The sequence below is a fragment of the Sorex araneus genome, chromosome X, assembly GCF_027595985.1.
Source record: "Sorex araneus isolate mSorAra2 chromosome X, mSorAra2.pri, whole genome shotgun sequence".
NCBI lineage: Eukaryota > Metazoa > Chordata > Mammalia > Eulipotyphla > Soricidae > Sorex > Sorex araneus.
The window spans coordinates 49,795,599-49,802,871 of record NC_073313.1 but is presented as its reverse complement, the minus strand read 5'-3'; positions in this window follow the sequence as shown (position 1 = coordinate 49,802,871).

The following is a 7,273-nucleotide window of genomic DNA, read 5'->3' as shown; positions in this document are numbered from 1 at the left end:
CTTCCTTCCTTCCTTCCTTCCTTCCTTCCTTCCTTCCTTCCTTCCTTCCTTCCTTCCTTCCTTCCTTCCTTCCTTCTTTCCTTCCTTCCCTCCTTCCCTCCTTCCCTTCCTTCCTTCCTCCCTCCCTCCCTCCCTTCCCTCCCTTCCCTCCCTTCCTTCCTTCCTCCCTCCCTCCCTTCTTCCCTTCCTCCCTTCCTTTTCTCTCTCTTTCTGTCTTTGCTCAGATTGAAAATTGAAAACATATGAGACCTGGGAACCAGGGAGATGGTTCAAGGGGCTGGAGCAAGATGCTATGCATGAAAACACTCCAGAGTACCGCCTGTGTCCCCCTCTCCCCCCGTCCTCCCCCTGCTTCAGCACCACATTGGGGTCCTAGTGTTTCAACCTCCCAGCCCCTTCCCAACCCTAGCTTGTTTAAAAATACCTCCCTAATCATAGGGAAGAAAGTAGTATTCAGTTTTGCAGCTTCAGCGAGCCTGAATGGCTTCTTGGTCCTGTTAGGGGCCCTCTATAATGTCTCGAAATACCCACAAGTTAAAAACAGTTTTTTTTGCCTCACCTGGTAGTGCTCAGGGCTTACTGCACTCAGGCATTATTCTGGGCGGGATTTGGAGGATCTTATGGGGTGCTGGGTCTGTTGGCAAGCGCCCTTCCTGCTGTACTCAGGCCCCCTAAAAACAATTTTAAAAATCAACTGGAGGAAACTGAAGGATTAAAAAAACAATTGGAGGTGGTTGCTCAGGTGAACTGGGAGCCAGGAATTCACTACGATGAGGGGCTGGGGAGTGGTGAAGGGAAATATCTTGGGTTATGGAAATGTTCTGTATCCTCATTGCATTTTGCCTTGCCAGATGTAGACACTGTCTGAACGCCTCCAGTGGGGGTCGGAGCCATAGTACAGTGGGTAGAGTGGTAGAGCATTTGCCTTGCATCTATGTGGCCAACCTGGGTTCCATCCCTGGCACCCCATATGGTACCCCAAACCCACTAGGAATGATCTCTGAGCAGTGCCAGGTGTGGCACAAAAACCGAAATTAAAACCAAACCAAACCAGAAAGCCTTCAGTTGTGGGTTGTGAATTTGATTGTAGGTGTTGAATCCACATATTAAGGTATTAATTATTGAATTATTATTAATTCACTAATTGAATTCACCTACGACGTATTAATCACCCTATTATTTATTGCTCAATCTAATATCCCTTTCCTGGCATCTGCACAAACCTGAAATCACTATCATTGCAGCATTCTCCTTTCCTTTAGTCCACTAAGGAGGTCAGGCAAAAAAAAAAGTATTCAAAGGTATAAGGCTCCAGGCAGGCAGGAGAGGATGGCAGCATTATATATAAATATTGTGTGTAGGGGATTGGATCACATTGGATGTTGCTCAGGGCTACTCCTGGCTCTGAAATCACTCCTGATGGTTCTTGGGGACCATATGGGATGCCAGGGAGGGGACTGAACCTTGGTCAGCCGCATGCAAGGCAAGAGCCTGGGGATGGGAGCATTCTTGGCTCAAGGTTTAAGATTAGTGACTGGGAATAACTCAGTTATTTACCCTTTCCCCCAGGAGGTACTTAATATCACTATTATCTCCTGTTCCTATTTGCAGATGGAAAAGCACTAGAGTGAAGATATTTTCCCCAAAGCCACATAGGGGAAGCTCTGGCCAATAGCCTTAATCATAAGCAGAAAAATAAGAATTTATTTTCTTTCTTTATTATTATTTCATTTTTGAGCTACACCCAGAGATGCTCAGGAGTTATTGCTATGTCTCTGTGCTGAGGGATAACTCCTGGTGGTGCTTGGGAATCATATGCAGTGCCTGAGATTGAACTGGGGTCAGCCCAAGTGCAAGACAAGTGCTCTACCTGCTGGACTATCTCTCTGGCTCAAGGCTGCATTTCTTTTTATAATTTAATTTGATTTTTAAAAAGTTGTTCACAATAATTCATCACATTTAATATTTGAACACCAATCCCACCACCACTCCCACCACTATATTTTGAATGTTTCCACCCCAAATCCCAAAACTTGTCCCCAAAATAAATCTGAGACAATTAATTTTGTATTGCTTGTTATGAATAACCCGCTAAAAATGGTTCAATAAAGTTTCCTTAGAGGAAAGTGTGTGAAGATTGTTGTATTTAATCCTGGAGAAAGGTGCATTTCTTTCTTTCTTTTTTCTTTCTTTTGCCACACCTGGAGGTACTCAGGGGTTACTCATGGCTCTGTGCTCAGGAATCCTTGCTGGCAACTCACAGGACCATATGGAATGCCGGGAATCCAACCCAGTTGGCTGCGTACAAGGCAAGTGCCCTACCTGCTGTACTATCACTCGTGCCCCCAGGGCTACATTTCTTTACCACTCTCTTTCATACAAGGTTAGATGAAGTCAGGTCACAGGACCTGAATCTATGTTGATCTTTACAGTTTCAAAGATATGGCTGCCCAAAGGTAGGTGAGAAAGTTGGTGCTAGGAGTCAAACTTGTCTCTTCTGTTGATTTTTTTTTCAGTTTCTGGGCCACACCCAGCGATGCTTAGGAGTTAGTACTGTCTCTGCATTCAGGAATTACTCCTGTTGGTGCTCGGGGGATCATCAGGAATGTCAAGGATTGAACCTGGGTCAGCTGTGCGCAAGGCGAGTGCCCTACCCACTGTACTATCACTCTGACCCCAGAAAAAATAAGAATTTAAAGGACACTTATTGAGCCTGGCCAGAATGGGGTTCTCATGGGGGTCTCTGGGATTATTTTTGTGCTCTCTACCTGTCCTATGACTCTCCAAATTCCTAAATGTTGATGGCTCAGGAAATATCCCAAGCTACAGAACAGTATATTTAACATTTTCCTCAGCAGCACCACTGGCATGTTCAAAACCATATTGTTCTCCACAGCCTTCCTGTGTACTTTGTCTGGGACTGTTGGTAGATGGGGCCATGACCCAGCCGTGTGATTGTGTAAGAAACCCAGATAGCTAGCACCCATTCAGACGAGCTAGGAGAGGATCTACTTTTGTGATTTGAAAAGTGATTATGTTTCTTTTTTGAGGTGTGTGTGAGACACATGGCTTACACCTGGGTGCACGTGGGACCATATGCAGTGGTTGGGATTGAACTGGGGTCCACCTGCATGCAAGGCAAGTGCCGTATCTGCTGGACTATTTCTCTGACTCAGGGACTACATTCCTTTACCTCTCTCTTTCCTACAAGGTTAGATGAAGTGAGGTCACAGGATCTGTATCTATGTTGATCTTAACATTTTGGGGAGATACCACTGGCCTGAAGGAAGGTGAGAAAGTTGTCCCTACTAAGGAGTCAGGCTTCTGTTTCTGTTTGTTGTTGTTGTTGTTTTGGGGCCACATTTGGAGATGCTCAGGTGTTACTACCGGCGCTGTGCTCAGGAATAAGGCCTGGTGGTGCTTGGGAGACCATATGGGATGCCAGGAATTGAATCCAGGTCGGCCTTGTGCAAGGAGAGTGGGCTTACCTGCAGTACTATCTCTCCAGCTCCTCTGCTGCTGCTTCTGTTACAGAATGACTCATTATCTCCTCTGATATGACCAGAGCCACACAGTGCCATTTAAGACTGGACAGGGCAAAAAAAAGACTGGACAGGATACAGCAGCCAAATGAATCCTAGGCAATGACCACAAACAAGTTTTTTTGGTTTCTTTGTCTTGCTTAGGAGCCATACCTTGCAGTACTCAGGGACTATTTCTGGCTCTGTGCTGACCACACGCAGAATGTCCTTTTATTCATTTGTTTAGGCTTTTGGGGTTGCACTCAGTGATGCTCAGGGGTTATTCTTGGATCTCCTGGTTTTGTACTCAGGAATTACTCCTGAGGGTGCTCAGGGGATCATACGGGAAGCCAGGGTTCGAACCCAGGTCAGATCTGTGCAAGGCAAACACCCTATCTGCAGTGCTATCACTCTGGCCCCCCAGAATGTCCTTTTTTTGCTTTTTGGATCATACCCAGCAATGGCTCAGGGGTTACTCCTGGCGGTGCTTGGGGGACCATATGTGATACTGGGGTTTGAACCCGGGTTGGCCGCGTAGCAAGGCAAATGCCCTACCCACTGTACTATCACTGTGGCCCCCAGAATGCACTTTTAATAGAGGCTGGAGAGACAATACAGTGGTTACAGCATTTTCCTAGCATGTGGCCAACCCAAGTTCAATCCCCGGCATCTCATATGGTCCCCTGAGCACCACCAGAGTATTTCCTGAGCACAGAATCTGGAGTAACCCCTGAGCATTGTCCGGTGTGACCCCAAAACAAACAGAATCCCTCCAAAAAGCAGAATCCCCTTTTTTTTTGTTTGTTTGTTTTTTTTCTTTTTGGGTCACACCCGGCAATGCACAGGGGTCATTCCTGGCTCATGCACTCGGGAATTACCCCTGGCGGTGCTCAGGGGACCATATGGGATGCTGGGATTCAAACCCGGGTCGGTGGCGTGCAAGGCAAACGCCCTCCCCACTGTGCTATCGCTCCAGCCCACAGAATCCCCTTTTAATAGATATTAAAAGGTACAGGTACCGGGGCCTAAGGGCCATGGAAGGCTTTTCTCCAAGTCCATCTGGTCTCCCACAAAGCTGGTGATTTGTTATTTAAGTCTCATCAGAAACTCTTATTTGTGTTTGTTTGGGGGCCACACCCAGAGGTGCTTAGGGGTCACTCTTGGGTCTGTGCTCAGGGATCACTCCTGGCAGGGTTCAGGTGAACATATTTAGTGTCAGGGATCAAACCTGGTGCTGTGTGCTCCAGTTCAGTCATCAAAAACTCTTTTTTTTTTGCTTTTTGGGTCACACCTGGCGATGCACAGGGGTATCTCCTGGCTTTGCACTCAGGAATTACTCCTGCCAGTGCTCAGGGGACCTTTTGGGATGCTGGGAATTGAACCCGGGTCAGCTGTGTGCAAGACAAATGCCCTACCTGCTGTGCTATCGCTCCAGCCCCCATCATAAACTCTTACTTCACCTGTCAAGTTTGTGTATGTGCAGAAAGAAGTATTTGCTAAATCATAACTCCCATTTGGTTGTCAAGGGAAACCAAGGACTAGGAGATGGCTCATGGCTTAACTGTTTTCCAGGGAGATCTCCTGAGAGAAAAAGTGGTATTGTTTATGACATCTGCTAGGATCAGAGATGAATCCTGAACCCCGTTTCCCCATTGTGGGGTCTGCAACTCACATCGTATACATGAAGTCACTTCTCTTTCCTGGGAGATCCAATTTCACCTGTGTCAGCCTCTTTTATCATGAATACATGCTCCATAGGAAGGGTGGTAGTTATAAATATCTGAAAGTCTCTTAACAATTATACCGGAAATGCTGGGTGAAGTATAGTGTGACAAATAGGTAGGATTGCTAATGGGTGGCAGACTCTATAGGAGCATAAGTAGCAATTTGCAGTAAGTAATTACATGCTCCTTGAAATGGGACCATACTGTGAGAGGAGTAAAATGGCTCCTGCAAAGAGCATCTCTGAGGCGAGCAAATGATTACAGCTAGGTACAACCCCAATATCAGTTCCCATGCCTGATGGGCTGGGCTTTGCTCTCAGGGTGGCAAGTGACCTCAACGAAAGTATTTTGTTGATGTGAAATCATGTTTTGTGTGACAAAATTTGGGATTAATGATGTGAGGGAATCAACCAGAAGGAGACTCTAAAAGGAAATGCACATTTTAAAGTGTTATAAGGAAGAAAGATGATGTTCTTGTCAGCAAACAGTTAAATTCGGAGCAGGAGCTGTGTTCTGAGAAAATCACATACAAAAGGTTTTGTTATTTTCTTGAGTGGGAGAAAATCACAGGGGGTCCAAAGTCAGAGAAGGAAGATAAAGTGGAGCATATTGGAAAAACAAGGTGGTTAGTTACTGTCCAGAATAAACTATAATAGGCAAGATAAAAGGAAACAAAAAGCCTGATGAAGGCTTAGAAAATAAGAGATAGTACTGTGGGTAGGGCACTTGTCTTGCAGGTAACTGACCTAGGTTCAATTCTCTGAATCCCATCTAGTTCCCTGAGCAACAGGAGTCAGCCCTTTGAACTGCTGGGTATAGTCCAAGTCGTCTCTAGAGGATTCCTAAAAAAACCCCTATTTAAAGTGCCCCAGTAGAAAGGCTGTCTAGAAGTCGGCATAAAGTGATGTATATCTTCTAAGATGGGAACCATGAGCTTCACATCAATATCTTGACATTTTATTGCTATGACAGTTGCTAATAGACCTGATAAGGTCTTTTCCATTGAAGCTTACAGGCAGGCTTACTCTGATATCTTTTCAGAGACCCAACCCTGCAGATTTGAGATTGTGTGGCAGCTGCTTCGGTGCGTGCTTTGAAAACGCAAGTTGTGCCTTCTGGTGAAAATGTTGGAGGTATTCTCTGAGTCTCCTGCAGTAGACATATCAGTTTGCAATAGGTCAGGGTTCAGGATTGGAAGTTCTTTGCAAAACGTGTTGGGAAATCCATTGACTCTGAAGGATGTAACAAGAGGATTCCAGGGTACATATTTTATTGCTACCAAGAACAATGACAGCATTTGAGCATGGGTAAACATTCAAAGAACTTCTCAAAGCTTTGATGATTTGGGTTTTAAAATTTCATTAGTTCTATGATGGCCACTTAATACCTCTATTGCAAACTACAACATCCAACAGGAGAGAGAACAAAAGGGAATGCCCTGCCACAGAGGGTGGGGTATTGGGGTGGGAGTGGTGGGAGGGATACTGGGAACATTGGTGGAGAATGGGCACTGTTGGAAGGATGTAAACAAAATGCAAACATGAAAGTTAATAAGTTTGTAACTGTACCTCACGGTGATTCACTAATAAAAATTAAAAAAAAATTTCATTAGTTCTCTGACATTTCTTATGATTGGTGGGTGATAAAGTTTGTCATTCTAGTAAACAAGAATAAAAATTTATGTTTAGTGACCAATTTTTTCTTTTTTTTCTTTTTGGGTCACACCCGGCAATGCTCACAGGTTCCTCCTGGCTCTGTATTCAGGAATCACTCCTGACAGTGCTTGGGGGACCATATGGGATGCGAAGGATCAAACCTGGTTAGGCCTCGTGCAGGGCAAATGCCCTACATGCTGTACTACTGCTCTGGCCCCTGATCAATTTTTTCTGTTTCTTACTTAGAAACTGTCCAAGCACCTAAATCATACATAGTGATTAACTTAATAATTTGTCTAAGTCTCCATGTTATTTAAGATCTAGAAATTTCAATTTTAGCTATCATTGAATCCTTATGATTTGTAGCAATGAA